The following is a 24509-nucleotide window of genomic DNA, read 5'->3' as shown; positions in this document are numbered from 1 at the left end:
GGACAGTTTTACTTCTTCCCTTCCAATTTGAATGCCTTTTATTTCTTTTCCTTGTCTGATTGCTGTGGCTGGGTCTTCCAATACTATCTTAATTAGAAGTGGTGAGAGTGGGCATCCTTGTCTTTTTTCTGATTTTAGAGGAAAAGCCTCTCAGTTTATCACCATTGCATATAATATTAGCTGTGGGTTTGTCACAAATGTTCATTATGTTGAGATATGTTCCCTCTATACCCACTTTGATGAGAGTTTTTATCATGAATGGATGTTGAATTTTGTCAGATCCTTTTTCTGCATCTGTTGAGATGATCATGTGATTTTTGGTATCAGTTGTTATTTTTCATCCTTCATTTTTATTTTTTATTTGGGTCCTCTCTCTTTTCTTCTTGATGAGCCTGGCTAAAGGTTTACTAATTTTTGTTCATCTTTTCATAGAAGCAGCTTTTAGTTTCATTTATCCTTTCTATTTTTTTTGTTTGTTTATTTGTTTGTTTTGAGGTCTATGTATTATTTATTTACTCTCTGATCTTTATTATTTCCTTTCTTCTGCTGACTTTGGGCTTTGTTTTTCTAACTCCTTTTGTTGAAAGGTTGGGTCATTTATTTGAGATTTTTGTTTCTTGAGGTATTGTTGTATCACATAATCTTCCCTCTTAGAACTGCTTTTTCTGCATCCCATAGATATTGGAAAGTTCGTACTTCCATTTTCATTTGTCTTGAGGTATTTTCTGACTTCCTCTTTGATTTCTTCATTGACCCAGTGGTTTTTTAGTAGCATGTTTTTTAGTTTCCATGCATTTGTGCTTTTCCCATTTTTCTTCCCATAATAGATTTCTAGTTTCATACCATTGTGGTCTGAAAAATGTTTTATATAATTTCTATCTTCTTAAATTTGATGAGATTTGTTTTGTGGCCTAGCATGTGATCTTTCCTGGAGAACGTGCTATGTGAACTTGAAAAGAATATGCATTCTGCTGTTTTGTGATAGAAAGTCCTCTAGGTATCTATTAAGTCCAACAGGTTTGTTGTGTCATTTAAGACCACTGTTGCTTTATTGATTTTCTGTCTGTATGCTGTGTCCATTGATGTAAGTGGGGTGTTAAAGTTACCTACTATTATTGTACAGTTGTCAGTTTCTCCCTTTATATCTGTTAGTATTTGCTTTATATATTTAGGTGGTCCTTTATTAGATGCATATATGTTAACAAGTTTAATATCCTCTTCTTTATTGATCCCTTTATCACTATATAATGCCCTTCTTTATCTTTTGTTATAGACTTTGTTTTAAAGTCTGTGTGTCTGATATGAGTTCTGCTACACCTGCCTTCTTGTTTCCATTTGCATGAAATATCTTTTCCCATCCCCTCACTTTCAGTCTGTGTGTGTCTTTAGCTTATAAGTGAGTCTCTTGTAGGCAGAATATTGAAGGGTCTTGTTTTCTTATGCAATCAGTCACCTATGCCTTTTGATTGAAGCATTTGGTCTATCAACATTTAAAGTAATTATTGATAGGTTTGTACAATTGCCATTTTATATCCTGTTTTCCAATTGGTTTTTTTCTTTTTAATTCTTCCCTGTTCATTTATTTTTCTTTTAGTTTCTTTCCTTGTACTTTGATAATTTTCTTTAGTGGTATACATTTGTTTCTTTCTCTCTTGCTTTTGTGTGTCTGTTATATGTTTTTGATTTGTGGTTACCATGGGGATCATATATTTTGACCTATAACTGTATTTATTTTAAATAAGTTGTCCTTTAAGTTCAAACATGTTCTAAAATAACTACAGTTTTACTCCCTTACCCCACACTTTCTGTTTTTGATGTCATATTTTACATCTTCATCTATATCCCTTTACTGATTATTATAGTTGTAATTGATTTTACAATTTTTTTTGTATTTAATCTTTATGCTAGCTTATTTAAGTTGTTGATCTCCAGCCTTTACTACAGACTTATCTTTAATAATGGGATTTTCTTCTTTTCTATGGATACTCATACTTTTGCATTTTGCATTTTGGATATGCATTCTCATACTTTTGCACTTATTATGAAAACTATTAAATAGAGCCCAATTTGCATCAACTTGTTTCATATTTTTTTGTTTTAAGGCCCCATGTTGCTTTTTTACAATTTTTGACTTTATCTTTAACAATAGAGATTATGGTGCTTTTGGCTTTATTCTGTCCAGTATCTGGAAGAGCACAGAACTCTTCATAATCATATTAGTGCAATGTTTCTCAAATGACTGACTCTTCCTTAAACATCATATTTAGATATGAGACTTTTAAGCTTCAGTTGTTTTGAGAGTTGTCATATTTTCCTCTGATTATAACAGCAGTCAGATCCCATTTCCTTCTTTCTTCTATTAGGTGAACAGAAAAAATATATATATATTTTTTGCCTAGTTCTGCACCTCTCCCTCCCACTGCTAGTTTCTTGCAAAAAAAAAATATTTATTTGGCACTTAATCTAGCCAAGCACTGCATTTGGCACTGAGGATGCATAGTTCAAAAAAGACACAATTGCCATATTTAGGGTACTTTACCTAAGCAGAGAGAGGTTAAGATTGATATGCTCCTCTTGTTACTTTAAGGGCTAGACATTTCTGTGAATATATCAGAAATGAATGTGTGAAAATTTATTTCCACTACCAGCTTCTTACACAATTTCCCCACTTGTCTTAGATTATAACTTTGCTTCCATCTAATCATAAACAAATTTTGAGAGAGGGAGATAAACTATACTTTCTGTAAATTCTTCTAGCATCCTTGGATAAAATCTTTTGTGGATTAAATATTGCTTCATACTTTATGAATATTCAATTAAAACACTTAATCTCAGTTTGACTTTGGAAGAGCTTTGAATTCATTGGAATATGTGGGTTTGAAAAATATGAGGGTTATTATTAGTGAAATTTTTACAAGGACATTCTTATTTAAATCCAGATTTTGAATTAAAAGCACTTTCAGAATCACCTTTAAGAAAAGTTATGTTGCATTTATGGAGCATAGGTTGTTTTAGATATATCAGCTCATTTTTTCCCTCCATCAACCATGGAGTGAGAAGACAGTATACTGTAAATTGTTGCTTTTCCAAGTTTACTGTGCAGAGGAATCACCTGGGGATCTGTTTAAAATGCAGATTCTGGATCAATAGGGGTCTGAGGTCTAGACAGCTTTTCTGCATGTCTAACAAGCTTCCCAGTTATGCTGATTTTGTTTCTCCAGGGACCATAATTTGAAGAGCAAAGCTGTAAATAAACCCATTAAACACAGTCTGGAAATATGAACTTTAGCCTCACCTCTCATTGTTCAGTTCATGACCTAAAGCAAATTACTTTACCTCTGGGCTGAGTCTTTTCATTAATAAAGAAAAGATATTTGAGTTTTATTATTTTTCATAATCAAGAAGCTACTGATCACTGAGGTAGAGATATTTCTCAAATTCACGAGTAGTGACTACTCTTGTTTTCTGACTTTAGGTATTCTAATGGCAAGTTGAAGCTTTCACTTTATCATACAAGCAATGGAACCTGAACCCATTTATATAGAGCATCATAGCTGAAAATAAGAGAAATCTTTCAGAGCTAGTTTATAAGATACCTTGAGAAATTTTAGTAAATTGGATGGTTATTACTTTAATGGATTTTATATTTTTCATGCTATACCAATAGTTTTGTATTTTATTCATTTCCACTATTCATTACTTTTATACCATAGCCCTTTTTTCTACTTTTAAACAACCCTTGACCAAGTGATAGCAGCACCTTTAAGCAAAGCTATTTTTCACAGCAGTCTTACATAAATGCCAGCTGAGATTTCATTTATACTGAATCACTGTAATTCCTGAAACAATTTATGAAGTCGTTTATGTAACCCTGATTTCAACTTATATTCTCATGAAATCAAGGTATGTGGAGACCATACTCATCCGTATTTTTCTATGGTTCATTTTTGTAACTAAGGTTTGACTTGCAGATGTAAGTTTATTGTCATGCTTTCCTCAACTAGTAGAAGCATCCTTCTAAAGCAAAGTGTGGAGAAAAATCTAAATATGCTTACATGCAGGTGTATTGTGTACCTCACTGGCAGTGTTGTAGTTACTGCCTCTTCCAGTCTACATGATAGTGTTTGGGCGTGGATAAACAGGTGCACGTGGGCATAGGACCAAGTCTACCCCCAAACACAAGTGACCAGTGTGTTTCTGCATATTTAGGCCAACTGGTAGTTTTTATTGACTGCAGATGGTTACTGACTATGCAATAAAAAACTTCCAGTTGACTGATTACATTCTTAAATAACCCTAAAGTTTCTTTTACTCATGGCTGGGAGCTCCAATTGGTACTCAAATGTAAAAGGATAAAGTTGAGCCCACATGAAGGCCTTACAACCCAGATGTGCCCTTGAAGCCAATAGAGATTTCAAGCCTCATTTACAGCCTCAGGCTCGTCTTGATATTTTAAGAACCCAAAGAAATGAGCCAGTTTCAACTCTACTCATCTTTCCCTAAGGTCTTCCCAGGTTTATAAATATGTGCCTCCTGGGGCCCAGCTGAAAGCACTGAAGGAGACCCAGAGTCAAAATATATATGTAAATTATTTCATGTTTGGAACATTTCTAATAATAGTCCTGGCTGTGAAGGTGCTTCAAAAAAGGCAGCAAATATGTTTTAGGTGTCAACAATGTTTACTAAGCAACTGGATGTGGGGGGCCACACAGACATACACATATACACACATGCACACCTGCACACACAGTAATGTATGTTTTACCCTCCATTGTTCTATAATCATGATGAGAGTCCATATGAATAAATATAGAGTGAGGAAGAATGTGATTGGAACTATAAGAATGATATGAAAAAATGCTATTAAAAAATCTGAAAAAGAGTGGGCAATACTCTTCTTGCTGTGGGGATAGAGAAAGGAGTACAGGAAAAAGGTCTTGGCCTTTCCTCAGGTATAATTTTTGATAACAAACTTGGAACACTCTGGAACAAGTTAGTAATGTAAAATGGCCACTATATCTGGGAATACATGATTTGGTTTCCAGGTCAAATTTGCCAATATATGATCAAATAAGATGTTGGCTGATTCATTCCCCTACCCACGCTGGGCAGCTATATCTTCATGTGTAAAATGAAGAGCTTGGATTTCATGATCTCTGAACTTCCTTGTATCCTCTAAAATTCTGTAACAATTTTAAAAGCACTTGAGAGGAATTGTAAGCATTGTTACTCCCCTTCTTCTCAAACCTCCACTTTCTGTGCACAATCCATACTTTATGTTTGTAGCATTTTATCATTAATTGACAGATAGGTGTTATTTATTTTATGTACTCCCCAGCCGCTAGAATGTAAGTTGCATAAGAAGAGGACTTTATTTGATTACTGTTACATCCTCAATGTCTGGCATGTAGTACACATTCAATAAATATTTCTTTAATGAATGATTGAATGAATCAGTAAACATCTTCCAATGCAATGATTTAAAAAAATAATAAAATAAAATAATATATATGTGAAAGCTAACAGCCTCATTCTGTTTTATCCTGAAACACTTTTTCAAAGTAAAAAACCTGTTATTATATATTGATAATTTGAATTGTATCTAGTTAAAAGGAATACATACTTTAGAGTCCAAAAAGTCAAATAATAATTCAGTGTGCAGCAGACAATACATACGGCCTTTTCAATGCTGCAACTTCTATCTTCTTGATATGTTGACAGAATGAGGTTGATAGGGTGCAAAATGATCATTCATATTAAAATAAGTCCGGGAATTCCCTGGTGGTCTAGTGGTTAAGATTCGGCACTTTCACTGCTGGGGCCTGGGTTCAATCCCTGGCTGGGGAACTGAGATCCTGCAAGATGCATGGTGAGTCCAAAATAAAAAAATAAAATAAAATAAAATAGTCCTTGTTTTCAAATAACACGCTGGAGTAGAGTTTTTTTTTTCTCAGCTTGCCAGAGATAGACTATATGGTTAAAGCAATAAATATCTTTGTAATGATAAAATCATAATTTTATAAGATAAAATGTTTAGTAGTGGAATAGTGAAAAAAAGCCTTAAAATGCTATAAAACATTAAACAATTTTTTAATTGAAGAAAAAGGTGTTATAGTCTACTGGTCTTTTACAGAATGAATTCTAGATTAAGGAACAGTGGTCAGGAATGTTTAAAGACCTAGAAATATCAATACCTATAAATGGGTTAAGTGACAAAGAATATAAAAACAAAGATCTGATATCAAAAGAGTAATGTTAGAACATTAACTATAAAGTACTACATGTAAAATAATAAAGTAAACTGAATATAAAACAAGTTTTAAAATAGAAATTAAAATATACTCCCTGATAGACTTTTGGAAATTATTATATTTTTATTTCTATCTTCTAGAAAGAGTAAAAAAATAAAATATCAAAAAACCTTTAAAAATTAATTAAAAAATTTTAAGCTAAAGCCCTTTTGACATATAAATTTTTTTCACTGAATTTGACTTAGTGTTTTATAGTGGGCTTAAGTTGTTATTACATGTATTGAGATTAGCTAATGAAATTAGCTAGTGAAATTCTTGACAACTTGCTTAATCAGATACTAATTAAAATCATATGCTAAATTCTTAACCACAGCAAGCATATAAATATAATGACAGATATCATTGGCTTCAAAATACAGCTTTTCTAAGATATAAAATCTTTCAGATAATATAATACATAACCAAAGGGGAAATTAAGACCCATTAGACATATGGTATGCCTGAGTCAGAACAGAATTATGTTAAATATCCAGAAGCAGAGCCATAAAAAGAAATACATTTGTTTAAAGAAAATCAATATCAGTGACTGATGGAATGCACAGGTAAACTTGATTTTCTAACAGTTATTTCTAACAAAATATGGGACAGAATATGTAATATATGAAATAGTTTTAACACTGAATTTCTAAATGTTATATATATATATATACACATACATATATTAATTGCATTTATGTTAACTCGGTGTGGCAGTTTCTAACATAGCCCTCTCTGCTCTCCACTTCCTGTTACTAACAGTCTTGGGGTGTGGGATTTCTGACTTGCTTCTAGCTAATACAATACTGCAAAGTTGATAGGATATCACTCCGTCATTACTTTACATAAGCAAGTCACCTTATTGGGGAGACCCACATGGGAAGGAACTAAAGGCTGCCTCCAGCCAACGGCCAGCCAGGAACTAAAGCCCTCACTCTAACAGCCAATGAAGAACTGAATTCTGACAACCACATAAACTTGGAAATAGATCCTCCCCTAGCTGTTAGCCCTGAATCCTTAGTTGCATTCTTGTCAGAGAGTCTGAAGCAGAAGACCCAGCTGAGCTGTGTCCGGACAGAAGCAGAACCACAGAAACTGTGAAATAACAAATATGTGTTGTCTTAACCTGCTGAATTTGTGGTAATTTGTTATGCAGCATTAGAAAACTAATACATAGACTATTGATGAAGATTTGCTTAAAATGAAGTATCAATGATGACTTTATTTCACAAATGTTAGAATAAGACAGCACTAGAAATGCTAAAGATGTCATAATATTGCTATTTTCTTTCATTTTACTTCATTTAGGTTTATTGACATATAACTTAAATACAAAAAATCCACCTTTTTTAGATGTACAGATTGATGAGTTTTGACTAGTATGGACAGTTGAGTAACCACAAAACATTTGAGATAAAAATAAGTTGGGGATGATGGAAATATTTTATAATACCTGGCTATTTTCATTGTTAGTACAGTACTTTCTTTATCCTAAGTGAAATCAGAACCTCTGCTTTATTTCTATCTCTGTATTCAACAATTAGGAAAATATATAAAAAACAAATAAGTAGTGCAATGTAATAAAATTTAGTTTAATAAGGAGCATTGTAAACTTTTCTAAATTTGATAAATTCGCTTAAAATTAGCCTGAAGTCTGGGGTCTTTGGAGACAATACATTTCAAGATACCACCTAGAAAACAAAACACAACCCAAAGTAGGGCAGTGTTAAAAAGTGAAGTTAAACTAAAACCATTTATGTAGAAAAGCTTTATCCCTTCCCATAACACAAACAAACACACACATAGACACAAAACTATGCACATTTCTATAAAATAATAAAATTGATATTCATTTGTAGAATCTGTCATTAATACATGAGCCATAAAGACGCTTGCACTGAAGAGGCAAAATGCTTTTGCTATACTGAAACAGATGTATCTGCTGTGTAGTGATTAAAAAAAAAATTTTGTTAGAAATCCGTTGTGATTACTATCTGGACTTCCTGAACACATTTGTTTGCTCCCTTACAAGGATATGTTTTGTTTGTTTTTTGTTATTGTTGTTTGAGTTTTTCCCTCCAAGTAAAAAAGAAATGCCAGATTATATATGCATTGGATGTATGAATTTTTCCCTTCAGATGTTTGAGCATGATTTTGTTGAACTATATTTATAAGCAGAATTGTGGTTTTGTAATTAAGAATTTGCTGCTCCTAGGGCAAATTTAGGCTCTGAACTTTTATTATGCAATATTGGGGGATCCAAATAATAGTATACTTGGTCAGTCAAGCAAGTGTGTTTGTAAGTTCCATGACCAGTTACCAATATGAAATTTAATGTGTCACTCTAATAAAAGAATTTACAATAAATTGAGAAAAGCATTTTTTAAAATAGGGGAAAATATTTGAATAATTATGGAGAGAACCAATATAGAAATGGTTCATAAATATTATGCTATACAGTTGACTGAATTGAGCAAAAAGATGCAAAGGAATGCATCTTTTTGTTCAATTCAGTCAACTGCATTGCTCTCAAACTACAAGAATCTCATACTAAATGCAACTCAAACTTTTTGCCTTGAAAGAATGTGAGTTTGAATTACCTGCTTTGTGATTGCATTCTATGATTTCTGAGAGTACAGATGATGTCAAAATCACTGAGTAGACTTCTGTAACTTTCAACTTTATCAGAAGGAAGCACAGTAGATTATACTGGAAAATATACAGAAGCAAGAATAAGGGAAGCAGTGGTATTGTAAAATTTAGAGAATTTCATAGATATAGTGCTGTTTTGGCTTCAGTTTATTCTTGCAGTATGCATGTCATCAGCTTCTACAACTAGTTTATCTTAGGTATAGAAATCTGAAAGAGTGATAAAGCATCCATTTATGTGGAAAACCTTTTAAAGAAAAAAAGCATGGCTCTTATCTACCCATCAATGTTTATTGATCTTTATCATTGAAAATGAGGATGTACTTAGCATGTGTTGTCTGGGAAGTAGTGAATTAGAACAGAGAAAAATGACTAAAATGACTATTTTACCATTGAAGTAAAATATTCTATTTCTTTTCTTTAAAATTTTTTTTCTTTCCCTTGAAAAAAGGGAATCATGACAGTGAAAAAAAGAATTATCAATACATTTGGACTTCCCTGGTGGCGCAGTGGTTGAGAGTCTGCCTGCCAATGCAGGGGACACGGGTTCGTGCCCCGGTCCGGGAGGATCCCACATGCCGCGGAGCGACTGGGCCCGTGAGCCATGGCCGCTGAGCCTGCACGTCCGGAGCCTGTGCTCCGCAACGGGAGAGGCCACAACAGTGAGAGGCCCGCGTACCGCAAAAAAAAAAAAAAAAAAAAAAAAAATTATCAATACTTTTTAAGCACATTAAAAAGCTGCTTAAAACAATTTGTAATAGCAGATGTTTTATAACCATAGTTTCCTTTTATTTTCCTGAATAAGAAACATCAACGGTAATAATAGTGATAGCTAAGTAATGACAAAAATAACTAACATTTATTGTTCTAGATGTTGTATGAAGTAACTTTTATTCCTTATTAGGTGCATTTTTATTTCCATTTTGCGGATGAGGAATCTGAAGCACAGAGAGGTTATATAACTGGCCAGTGATTCTATGGGCAGTAATCACATTAATTGTGACCAGTGGGATTCAAGAGCAAGCAGACTAGCTCTAGAGCCAATACCCTTAATCTTGATAAAATTTGAAATGATTATACAAATAATTACTTCAAAATAACTCAACGGGGCTACTAGTTTATTTTACAAAGTATTTTTTATATAGAAATACATACTGCCTAGTAAGATTTTTACAACTTAGGCTTCAATCTTCATGAGTCAACTAAATTGATTAAAATGTCAGTGTTACACTTGATTAAATATCTACACTCTAAATTTAACCTTTAACTTTATCAAAGAACATTCACATTTTCTTAATAAGGTATATCACTTTTTAATAATTGTTTCTATCTTGAGGCTATACAATTATTATGGCTTTTATGGCTTTATTAAAACCTGTGATTAGGAAAGCCAAAGTATTTTGAAACATCCCATTTGTATTATTAGCAAAACTCACTAAAACATAAGATGGCATTTATGTCTGGTTAAACAAATTGACGATGAAACTATAGAATACTGACCAGTCCTCTTCTCAAGTCCTTACAATGCTGTGTTGAGGGTCTGAATGCCAAAATGTTAAACCAGGCAATTGAAAATTTAAAATTATATGCTGATTCCCTTTGTGAATATTTGCAGCTTCAACTGCCAATTTTAATTTACTCCACTGAGGAATTCTCCCATTAAAAACTCAATAATTGGGGCTTCCCTGGTGGCGCAGTGGTTGAGAGTCCGCCTGCCGATGCAGGGGACATGGGTTCGTGCCCCAGTCCGGGAAGATCCCACATGCCGTGGGGCGGCTGGGCCTGTGAGCCATGGCCGCTGAGCCTGCACGTCTGGAGCCTGTGCTCCGCAACGGGAGAGGCCACAGCAGTGAGAGGCCTGCATACCGCAAAAAAAAAAAAAAAAAAAAAAACTCAATAATTGTTAGACCATTGCAATAAAACCTTCAAATATTTTGCCTCCAAACACAATATTTGTTTCAAATAAACTTTTGGTACAGAAGCCATATTAATTTATGTGCTATAAAATGTTAGGCAAGTAATTAGAATCATTTTTTAACTCCCTGTGAACTTCCAATAGCATAAACAAAGAGGAAGAACAACAATTAATTAAACAGATGTAAGATGAGGCTGCTATATATTGAATTTCTATAAAACATGCATATATATGTATTTAATTTGCCAAATAAAAGGCATTTTGTTGATCCAGACTTCATTAACTTGTGTGCGTACGTATGTAGACATGTATACATACATATATACTTTCATACACATACAAGTTTATGTAGTCTGGGTCAACAAAATGCCTTTTGGTAAATTTACCAAAATATAGGATATGACAAAAAATAACCAAAAGATGTATATTCTGGCTACAATAATACTGCCATGTCATGCAATTTTCATTTCCTTGCAAGAAGGTTACAGCAATGTATCACAGTCCAAAAGGAAAGAATAGTAACTCGGTCCATTTTCCTTATTCCCATTTTCAGCCAACTCTTTCGTGGAAAGATCTGAATGTTCTTAAATATAACTAGTATTCAACTTTTCTAATTTTTTTATTGGCTTTCCTGCAGGTTTTAGAATACATTCTTGGTGAATAAGATACTAACTTGTATATTTACAAGAGCAGTGTTAATTGCATATTGAATTGAAACTTAGTGATACATGATTGAGATTTTAAAAAAAGTCATCTTTTACTAGGCTTTTTTCAGTTTCCAAATCATGTCTTCCATCACTGGTTGATTTTTCTTATTTTCTAGTATACCGTTTTTTTTAATGTCCTCTATATTTCCATCTTTTTTCCTACAGGATTATATTGAATTATTTCTATTTGTTAGTTTTGTGCTTTTCTTTTTTTTTTTTTCGTTTTTCTTTTTTATATCAGTGATGGAAATATTTGAAGAAAAATTTCTCTGAATCACCATTTTGGTTTGAGTATATTAGAAAATGATTGAAAATATCAGTAACAAAGAAGTCAGATAACATATACACTTAATAATTTTCCATTTTTAGAATTTAAGTGTATTGTTAGTCACTTCTGCAGGCTTTCCCATTGTCCCTTTCATTCTCCTTTAGGAATTTTCTTAACCCTGATTCTTTTTTCCTATTGAGTGGGAGGAAAATCACAGACTATAGATTCACTACAAATAGAGATTGTTGATTTGAGAGTTTTCTTCCTTATACTCATGCATGGTGCTTTCCTTACATCCATAATAACACATTTGCCCAATCTCAACCTGCCCACCATTTATTGTCTGTGATAATATTCTAAAAGAACCTTAAAATTTCTTTGAGATGATTTGAGAGTATTGGCTTATTATTATGAAGTTTTACATATCAACTTGAGTATTATATTATACTCTTCCCTCATCTTTGCTATCCGTGAAAAATAGATCCTAGAGTTTTTCTCAAGTTTTCTGACCTATTCAATCAAAATTTATTATATTAATACTGCAACCACCCCCATAGGGCAGGAGTTCAGAACATCAAGTATAAGTTCCTCTTTATGATATACATTTTTACCATTTCCTAGTAATATTTGCTAAAGGAATTTCTTTCTGCCTGTCATTATTTCAACTGCATCTACCACCATTAAAATGCTACCACCAAGGAATTCACATAAAAGGAAACTATTATGTATCAATATAGACAAGTTTCTTTTTCCATGACAGATTAAGTGAGGCCTTCATGTGTGTGAAAAGAGTAAACACCATTTAATTAAATGAAGCAGCTATAAAGCATAGGGACATATGAAGTGAAGTGAAGGAAAATAAAAGTAATCTATTAATGTCTCCAAAACCAGTGGTGTAAGATAAATTTTAGACTTGAAAATATTTGTATGCCTCATACATATTATGCTGTGCTCCATGCATATTATTATGCATGTGAATTATTTTAAAAATTTATAATATATCTCATGAATTTTGCAGGCCAAATTTCAGTTAAATTCAATGTGATATCAGCGGAAATGATCAACTATATATAACAGGTAATTTTTGAAGTCTGTGGAGAAGGCAAAATATATGAATACATATACAGAGAGAGATTAACAGTTTTAATCAACTGAAATTAGAATAGTTCTAGTGCATACCTATACTTTTATTATTGTCTCCAAATTACTGAAACACCAACTGATCTTGCTTTTTTGCTATTGACTTCATTTTTCATTACACATCAGCTGATGCTCTAGTCTGCCGTCAAATGGAACAGATTACTTCTGATACACAGATAGGGTATAGAGTGGTGCTTCAGCTTGAGATAATCTACAAACAAAACATCTGTCTTCTTTAACTGTTAGACTCAACACTCCATAAATTAACTTACTTACAGTTCTATGGCAGCAGTCACTTCCTAAACGTAGTCTACAAACTCCTCCATATCTTCACAATCCTTAAACTCTGCATTTGTTCCCAACCAAAGCCAGCATAACCTTTTCAAAACAATGTCCATCTCATGCTTCAGTACCTTCCAATTGTTCCTACTTAACTTATTTTTGTGTTTGTTTCTACTCCCAAGTTGCAATGCAATTCTAGATCTCACATCCATGTGTGACAGAGCCTCTGATTTCCTACTTCTCATGACTAAGTCTCCTCCCATGACTTCAAGTGTGAATCAAATGGTCTCAGTTTTCTAGTCTTTGAGCAAAGCAGGCCTTGTTCTAGCTGCCTGCTTCTACAAAGCCTAATGCTATATCCTCTCTTCCAGGTAGCATTTAAAACCCTACTCTGCAGGTTTCTAATCATATCTCCATAGACCACAAAAGTTTAACATATACATATGATTCTGTTTTTTTGTTTCACTTGGTTTCCAGCATCAATGATTTCTTTCACCTCTTTAAAATGTGATTTTATTTGCTTTTATGTTTTACGTCATGTTGACTGGTATTTTTCTTATACTAAAATTGGCTACTAGAAATTACAACTGGAAACAAATATGCAATCATTATTTTGTGTTATAAAAAAGGAATGAAGCAATTATTTAGACTGGCATCTTTCCCTGAGTGGATGCCTACTTATGTACTCTACTGACTGATCTATCCCAGGGGCTTATTATTTGAACTTGGAAAAAAAAGTATTGCTGAAAAAAAGAATATAGATATGGGAAAGCCACAGAACAGCCAGCATTACACTTGCTTAGGATGTTAAGAATAAAGAAAATGTCTGACGGGTCAAGTGGACCCTGTGAAGACAGTCCACTTTGAAATCACTTAAGATTCACCACTTGGGAGGCTGGCTGCTGAGCAAAGATGCTGTGGTGTAGATAGTTGTGGAACTGAAGAGACCATGCTGGATTACATTTCTTACCTTGGGAAATTGTGCAGAGGGTCCTTTCCTGCAGGGTTCCCTCAAGTATTCACACATGTCATCCATTTGATAAACAACTTTCTGTTCCCTGTCTCACAGAGAACACACATACTCTGTCTTAACCAAAGGAGAAACAGAAGCAAACAGAGATCTACAATAGTGGATAAATACATAAGCATCAGGTACTTGCCTCTCAGATCTATTCCTCCTTCCCACATGAACTCGCCAGAGGAGTGGAAGCCAGAAAAAGAGGAGGAGGAAGAGGAAGAGTTGGAGGGGGAGTCATTTCAGGAAAAGAATACAGTCTACATTTTCTCCCCTAGTCCCTCCTGCTAAAGTCTAGCCAGTGTTGATGGGAGGGGGCAAAGCTAATATTAAGTGAACATGGAGTCGATTCTTTAATTTGACTAGGCTTTTACATACTTGAACATGAACACAAAGTAATGGAAACTGTACAAAATGTAGTTAAGGGAAAGAAAAAGGAGATTCAAGGAAACATGATAGAAGGTAATGATTGGAGAAAAAAATTAAAATCAATTCATTTTGATGAATTGTGCAATAAAGTAGTTACTTTTTTTTTTTATATACAGAGAGTGAGGCTTGTCTTTGTCAGCTCAGCTCTCCTTATTGATGGCATGTCATTTATTTTATAAATGAAATCATCTTCAGTGTGGTGAGAAAAGCATTTTGCAGATTTGTCTAGTCAAAATGTTGATTTATGTTAAGGAGTACATTTTTGAAACTCACTGGAAGTTAAAAATATTGAACTTTTAAAGGAAAGCAAAGGTATGATTAAGCATTTATTACCAGGAGTCAGTGAGCGTTCTTAAGCTATAAGAACTGCCCTCAGATACATGGGGTGTTCTGCCAGTTTGACCAGTAAGCTCACATTTTCACACTGAGATGGTTCCTCATCCACCCTATTCTTTTCTTCCAGTAGACCTTAGCATTGGGCCATTTGTCTTTCTAACTGCCTCATGCCAACGTTCTGCCTGATTTCTGTTCACAAATCCCTATTGTTTTCTTTTCAGCTTTCCCCAGATACGAGCACATGAATTTTTTTTTTAAATGTTTAGTGTGGAATGTAATAGTAGGACCTATGTAGAGAGACAGAAATTAACAAAAGTGACAATAAGGAAATTATAGACACTGCTAAACATATGAGAAATGTAGCTTATTAAAATGAAAATAGTGTATTAGATTAAGAACATGTGATTTGTATCATTTCCTATTACTAATGTGCTGTGGAAGAACCTAAATTTAAATCTTAGCTCCATATTTCCTAGTTAGAAGTAGCATTAGACAAATCACCATACTTTTGAATCATACATTGATTTGTAGTGAAGAGTAAAATATATGGTTGTGTGGTTGGGGGAGGGGAGGGAGAAGAGAGGGGAGGGATTAGGGAGGGGAGTATGCAGTGTGTATTTAGATATATAGGTAGGTATTTAGATGGTGCTTTTAGTGTAGGGCATGTGATAGGCAGATGTACAATAAAGGATAGTTTGTTTTCTACCAACACTTCTTGAGTGTCGACTCCTCCCTTTGAGTCAAGAAGCAGGAAATTCAGAAAAGCAACACAAAAAATAGGGCAGGTTTTTGGCAACAAGGTGAGCTCTTTTGGAGCCACATATCCTCTAGCAGACAAAATAAACAAGCAAGAAAGAAAACTAATTTTCTTGGAATAATAGGTTATGAAAATTTTCCCTCTTCATGGAAGTGATAGACCAGCACTGGCACTACAATCCCAAGTGATAAACATTCAAGCCAGATATGAAAATATGTTTTCTCAGTATACTACTCTAGATTTTTCCATAATGGGACCAGAAGGATTATCACTTGTATATTAAAGATCCTGATGATCTTTCTCAACACATTCAACCAATGTTTATTAAGTACAATATTAAGTACAAGTTTATTAAGTACAATGTTTATTGTACGGTGTACAATGATTTAAATTGTTCCTGAACTGTCTAGACATCATATCCGGAGCATTCACTATTTACTATTGTATGTGTTTCTTCCCTTGAGTATTTTTATCTGAATGTATTTTTCAACCTGATTTTACATGTCTTCCTTAGTTACATAACTTTGAGCTTTATCATCGTAAGTCACGGCAGGGCCTCGTCTCAATAGTCACAATATTATCATGGGCTATAGATTTCTTTATGCTGGATATGACAACTTCACATTTCTCTGCTCAACCTCACTGATATTTTTCCTATTGCTTTTTTTAATTTTCATAAATTGTTAACCCTCATGCACATTTTTTCTTACCAATTTGAATAACATGTATAAAATTTTTGCAGAGTAAAAATGACTGACTTGCAGAGTAGAATGGAGTCTAATCCAAAGTCAAATTAAGCTTTTATAACCTCCTAACCAATAGTTCCTCCCTTTCTCCCAGATCCTATTTTGTCATCTGTTACTCGGCAATTCTCACTGACCCAAGGAAGCTCTTCCAAGACTTTCACTTCAGATGAACTATTTAGCAAAAAGAGCCTGAAAGTTTTTTTCACATGGAGAATTATTTCCTCACGATACTGAATCACCCGAGGGCAGAGACTCTCAAGGATAGACGTGGATATTAAGAGAACAGATAGAAAGATGATTTAAAGGATGACAGGATCTTCTAATCTGCATAGAAATTAGCAAGGCCATGGTAACTAAGGAATATTTGCTTTTATCAAATAGTGGAGGATTTAGATTACATACCTAGGACTTTGTACACCTAGATCACTTCCATTTTGATTATAGCGCTCTACCTCCTAAATCATTCCAATTAATTCACACGCAGGGCCTGACATTTTCATCATCCATGGATTTAGATCTTTAGAAAATTATTGTTGAAATGTAACCATGTTAATTAGGAGGGAACTTAAATTATTGATAATATCTTAGACACTAGCATATTACTAAGATAATTTAAATTACAGGTCAAACTGCAGTAATGTGTTCTTTTTTTTTTTTTTTGGTTGTACGCGGGCCTCTCACTGTTGTGGCCTCTCCCGTTGCGGACGTGCAGGTTCAGCGGCCATGGCTCACGGGCCCAGCCGCTCCGCGGCATGTGGGATCTTCCCGGACTGGGGCACGAACCCGTGTCCCCTGCATCGGCAGGCGGACTCTCAACCACTGTGCCACCAGGGAAGCCCAGTAATGTGTTCTTAAAATTGGAAATTAAAGTTTAAACGTTGTGATATTGACACACACTGGTGAGATAAATAACTTGATTTAGGAAGGTATGGAAATGATGAGAATGGGATTTACCCAGGTTGTACTTTGGAATGGTACCTCATTGAGGGGCAAGTCCTATATTCCTGGAGGTGGAGGGGAGTAAGGGGAATGGTGTCTGGTCTTAAGGAGGTGTGCCAAAACAAGGAAAGAGAGGCAGGAATCAAAAATTAATATAATTTAATTTACGTATTTTTTTCTAAGTCCTGTACCTGGTCTGGGCCTCTTTCTTTACTGTTACTATTTTAAACTAGCTCAGGATCCACTGGTTTTGATCAGATTTTCTTCCTTTCTTGGTCTATCTTGTATATACTCTTATCTCCATTATATGTGGTCATGAAGCTTATAGCTTTGATTTCTGAAAGCTCTCCATGTCCCTTGGTCTCTCTTTGTCTCTACTTCCTCTTCTGTGTATCTGTCTCTCTGTCTTGTATCTCTCTCCCTCTATCTCTCTCTCTCTTTCTCCACACACACACACACACACACACACACACACAGAGTACAAAGTACAGGTGAATCTCAATGGACAGTGCAGTGCCATAGGGTTACTAAGAATGGGCACTTTAATTTTAATTTTATTTATTTATTTATTTTTTTGTGGTATGCGGGCCTCTCACTGTTGTGGCCTCTCCCGTTGCGGAGCACAGGCTCCTGACGCGCAGGCTCTGGACGCGCAGGCTCAGTGGCCATGGCTCATGGGCCTAGCCTCTCCGCGGCATGTGGGATCTTCCCAGATCGGGGCACGAACCCGTGTCCCCTGCAAGAATGGGCACTTTTAATATCTCAAGCCTGAAATAAGTTAGGAGACAGCAATAGTTATTTGTGCCTAAAGAGAGGGAGCTGAGTCAGGGCCGCCCTTTAGATAAAAGTAGACAGTTTGTAGTAACCTTTCACAGAAGAAGTCAAGGGAATGATTACTTTGATCTTACTTTCCTGTCTAACTCTCATTTCCTGCCTGTGTTCCCCATTGACTAGTCCCCATCCCCCAGAAATGATAGAGCAACAGACCCCAGTGATATAGCTCATAGAGTCACAAAGCAGGTAGAGGATCTTAGAAGGACATCTAGAGGAGCAAATGGAAGGTACTGGGTACAATGTAAATTTACTTGAATGAATGAGTATCGTCAACAGCTTTTTCACAGTATTCAGACAATTTATTGACCACATTCAAAATAAAATTATGATAGGCTTACCTTTTATTATAATTATTCAACATATTTGTTCATCATATTTGTTCACAAATATGAATTACTGGGCAAGAATATCCAGAGTATATATTCAGTGGTAAACTGATAAACCTCACACGGTGGAGGAAAATAATACCACACACAAAAAAATAGCCTTTTCATTGCTTCAAAGACACTTTTGGGAATTCTTCAGAAGAAATTATACAAAGCTATCTAGCTAATCCAAGAGATCAGATGATCAAAAGTGCGGAACACCTAAATTATCTCCTTGTTCAAACTATGTTAAATGAAAAAAAAATTAGAGAATGTGAAATAAATATTTAATTTTACACAAAAGATAAATTTATGTCTCCATCCTTATTCTGTTTCCCATCAGGTGCTGTGCTCTAAGTAAATTAGCCATAAGTCAAAGATTAAAAGTAAAGCAACCAAATAAACAACTTGATTTAAACTTCATTATTTTTCTGGTACTATATGTGATAAGTTTCCAAGATTCATGTTCACTTAAAGTTTATATATTTCTCTAGTGTCAAGAGAAGCAAATTCATAGATTTTAATTATTATACTAAGACTATGTAAGTTATTAACATTTGAAGATGGGTGAAAGTATACAATGCGAACACTATAAATAATTTTTGAAATACTTCTTTCAACCTAAAATTAGTTTAAAATAAGAAGCTAAAAATGAACAACTACCAGAACCAACTGCCTTAATACTGAATTACCTTTGTTTATATGTAAGTTAAAAGCACTATTTGCAAAAGTACAAATATTCTGACTAAAATACCTTCATTTTGGGAAAGAGTAAATAGAAAAGTAGCAGTTATGAATTCATTTTAAAAAAAAGTCCTCTTGCAAGAGTATTTACTCTAAAAGCCTAGAAAAGTGAGAACAAAAAAATATTGAACTAACAACTTACAAATTTCAAAAATATTGCTGCATATTTGATATGAAGTTCTAGGGTTTAATTTTGCTAGTCTTTTGAAAAGAGAAATGTTCGTGTCAGATTTTGAGATGGAATTTTTCTTGCATGAGACAAAACAATGGAATTATATTGAAAACCCTGTTTTAGGAAACAATTTTAATAATAATTGACCATGAAATATAATAAAGCAAAAACATCAATCTGATTGTCAGTGACTTAAATGACTCCCATCAAAGAGTCATTTTTTTGACAGCAGAGTGAAAATATAAATTATGTATTTATACCCACTATATTTTTTTAGAGTAAAAAATCCTTCAATTCATCCCTTTCCTTAACTCAAAACAATGAATCACTTAGAGAGTTACAGTGAAAAGAGCATGCTAATTCCAGTTCTTCTACTATTAACATTTTTAACCTGAAGCAGGTAGTTTAACAATTAAAAGACTGTGTCATTCTTTTAAAATTAAAGTAATAAGGTTAAAATTCATTATAGAATTACTGAGTAACTTAAAGGAAAAATGTATGAAAGCTAGTTATAAAATAAAATATCAATACTAATGTTAAAATTACTGCTTATACTTCTATAATGATTTGGAAGAATAACAGCAATAATATTTATGCCAACTAACATGATGCAGATGGAAAAAATTTATTGTTCCTTGAACTTGTGCCCTTCTAACAAGTTTCAGGATTAGCTTGGAGATGTGTAACCAATACATTTGTGAAATATTCACCTCAAAAGTCCAGGTAAAATTGACCTCAAAGTTTAGTTCCATGATCTGGCAAAGTCCAAAGCACTCTCCTCAGTATTTGCAAATTCCCAAGGGCATGTTTTCAAACTACTGTCTGCTCATGGTATCTGTGTTCTCACAGGCTAACTATCTTTTGCCTACATCCGCCTGGAAGCAAAATTTCCTTCTGCTGTTCTTTGGCATACAACACACATACACACATACACACACATTCCAATCACATCAAGTATTCTGATATAGAATAAAATGAATCCTTATAGATTATACTCATGATTCATACTGCACACAGCTGGTAACTTCCTCTCTTTTTCTACTCCCTCATCTTTTTATTTTTGCCTAGATTCCTTGCTCTCAAGGACCAACATATTTTTAGTTATGGTCAGACTTTGAAAACTCAGGGTTTTCATATTCAATATTACATATATATAAACATTTATATATATATATATTACATTTATGTATAATAATTATATAAAGAAGTATATGTATATATACACACTTATGTATGCATGTATATTTATGTATGCATATTTTAATATATATTTATGTATGCATACATATATACACACACATGCAGTTTTTTTCCTTAGATGAATTATGGTGCCAGTGGTTGAGGTAAAATATCTTCTTGATATAATCATCCAAGTTTTCATGGTGGGTTGGCCACTTGATGATGATTTAGCTCCATTGGAGAAGCCCAGATACCATCTTAAATTTAATTCATATATGAATTCTTTCAAAAATATTTTATAAATTATCACTGGCTATAGTAGAATATCTTTTCTAATCTCATTTTGGGTATCAATTTTCTAAGTATCATAAAATGGTGAATAACTAGAATTATCAACAAAAAATTCTCTTTTATGAGTGGTGGAGGGTGATCTTTAGTTTTACTTGACTTTAAAATGCCATTTTTTGTCATTCAAGTTTCAGATGTCTCCAACCCATTATAGTATTTTATATCCATATATTTTTGTCTGTGTGTTCAGCATTGTACCTTGTTGCTTTCAAGTAGAATTCAGTTAAGAAAACAAAAGCCATGTAGGTATTCCAAAGAGGAAGCATTTTTTTTAAAATATCAAGAATAGAGTCTTCCTAAAGATGCCACCAGAAAACTACTAGAGCTAATCAATGAATTTGTTAAAGTTGCAGGATACAAAATTAATGCACAGAAATCTCTTGCATTCCTATACACTAATGATGAAAACTCTGAAAGAGAAATTAAGGAAACACTCCCATTTACCATCTAGACAAAAAGAATAAAATACCTAGGAATAAACCTACCTAGGGAGGTATGCAGAAAACTATAAGATACTGATGAAAGAAATTAAAGATGATACCAACAGATGGAGAGATATACCATATTCTTGGATTGGAAGAGTCAATATTGTGAAAATGACTGTACTACCCAAAGCAATCTACAGATTCAATGCAATCCCTATCAAATTACCAATGGCATTTTTTACAGAACTAGAAAAAAAAGTCTTAAAATGTGTATAGAGACACAAAAGACCCTGAATAGCCAAAGCAGTCTTGAGGGAAAACAACGGAGCTGGAGGAATCAGACTCCCTGACTGCAGATTATACTATAAAGTTATAGTAATCAAGACAATGTGGTACTGGCACAAAAACAGAAATATAGATCAATGGAACAAGATAGAAAGCCCAGAGATAAACCCACGCACCTATGGTCAACTAATGTATGACAAAGGAGGCAAGGATATACAATGGAGAAAAGACAGTCTCTTCAATAAGTGGTGCTGGGAAAACTGGACAGCTCCATGTAAAAGAATGAAATTAGAACACTCCCTAACACCATACACAAAAATAAACTCAAAATGGATTAGAGACCTAAATGTAAGACCCAACACTATAAAACTCTTAGAGGAAAACGTAGGAAGAACACTCTTTGCCACAAATGACAGCAAGATCTTTTTTGATCCACCTCCTAGAGTAATGGAAATAAAAAGAAAAATAAACAAATGGGACCTAATGAAACTTCAAAGCTTTTGCACAGCAAAGGAAACCATAAACAAGATGAAAAGACAGCCCTCAGAATGGAGAAAATATTTGCAAATGAATCAACGGACAAAGGATTAATCTCCAAAATATATAAACAGCTCATGCAGCTCAATATTAAAAAAACAAACAACCCAATCCAAAAATGGGCAGAAGACCTAAATAGACATTTCTCCAAAGAAGACATACAGATGGCCAAGAAGCACACAAAAAGCTGCTCATCATCACTAATTATTAGAGAAATGCAAATCAAAACTACAATGAGGTATCACCTCACACCAGTTAGAATGGGCATCATCAGAAAATCTACAAAGAACAAATGCTGGAGAGGGTGTGGAGAAAAGGGAACCCTCTTGCACTTTTGGTGCGAATGTAAATTGGTATAGCCACTATGGAGAACAGTATGGAGATTCCTTAAAAAACTAAAAATAGAATTACCATATGATCCAGCAATCCCACTCCTGGGCATATAGCCAGAGAAAACCATAATTCAAAAAGACACATGCACCCCAATGTTCATTGCAGCACTATTTACAATAGCCAGGTCAAGGAAGCAGCCTAAATGCCCATCGACAGATGAATGGATAAAGAAGATGTGGTACATATATACAATGGAATATTACTCAGCCATAAAAAGGAACAAAATTGGGTCATTTGTGGAGACGTAGATGGATCTAGAGACTGTCATACAGAGCGAAGTAAGTCAGAAAGAGAAAAAAGAATATCGTATATTAACGCATATATGTGGAACCTAGAAAAATGCTACCGATGAACTGGTTTGCAGGGCAGAAATTGAGACACAGATGTAGAGAACAAACGTATGGACACCAAGCGGGGAAAGCGGAAGGGGGGATGGGGGAGTGTGATGAATTGGGCGATTGGGATTGACATGTATACACTGATGTGTATAAAATTGATGACTAATAAGAACCTGCTGTATAAAAAAAAAGAATAGAGTCTTAAAACATATGGACATGGTTAGGAAAGTAACTGTCAGGGAATCCACCATTGAGTGTTAAAGAAATCAGGAAAGCAGTAGGTAGGTTCGTCAAGAAATTAAAAATAGAACTACCATATAATCCAACAATCTCACTTCTGGATATATATCCAAAGGAAACTAAACTATTATCTTGAAGAGATATCTGAAGTCCCATATTCATTGCAGCATTATTCATAGTAGCCAGGTTATGGAAACTGTCAATGGATACACACACACACACACACACACACAATGGAATATAATTCTGCCTTAAAAAGGAAGGAAACCATGTTATTTGTGATAACATAAATGAAGCTGGAGGACATTGTGTTAGGTGGAATAAGTCAGACAGAATGACAAATACTGTATGGTATCATTTGTATTTGGAATCTGAAAAAAAACCCATCAAACTCATAGAAACAGGGTAGAATGGTGCTTGCCACAGAGTGGTGGGTGATGGAAAGAAGGAGAGGTTGGTAACAGTGTTCAAGCAGCAGTTATAAGATGAGTGAGGTCTGAGGATCTAATGTACACCATTTGAGACTATGGTTGATAACACTGTATTGTATGACTGAAATTTGTTGAAAGAGAGTAGAACTTAAATGTCTCAACAAAAAGGAAAAAAGAACAAGTGAGGTGATGAATGTTATTTAACTGGATGGGGAAAATCCTTTCACAATATATACATATATCAAATCATCACTTAGAACAGTTTAAATATATTGCATTTTTCAATTATACCTCAATAAAGCTGAATAAAGAAGAAATTTTGCAAAGTTAGTAAGTGGTGGAGCTGGGTTTCAAACCTACATAGCCTGGATCCAGAATCTACACTTTAAACCACTAATCCTTACTGACAGAAACTGTTCTGTCAAATTACATCTTAATGGCTTTACAACTTATTATGCCTATAGAATAAAGTAAGGCCGTTAATTAAATTCCAGGCTGCCGCAGAAATATATAGCTTAGGGATATCCCTTCTTCTGTGGGTTCCAAAGCAATGAAAGGATTGTTTGAGCTCCAACAGTTTGTAAATATTGTGTCATGTGTAACTTATCTGAGTCAGCTCCCCATATGCTTACATAAGCTGCTATAAATGAGCAATTTAACAAACTTCATGAATACTGCAGAGACATTAATCTCTTCTTGAGATTAAAAAAAAATAGAATTCTTCAAATCCTTTATGACTACAAGGCAT

This window comes from Mesoplodon bidens (assembly GCF_964165515.1).
Source record: "Mesoplodon bidens genome assembly, chromosome: 4".
Classification (NCBI taxonomy): domain Eukaryota; kingdom Metazoa; phylum Chordata; class Mammalia; order Artiodactyla; family Ziphiidae; genus Mesoplodon; species Mesoplodon bidens.
This window is presented reverse-complemented; position numbering follows the sequence as displayed.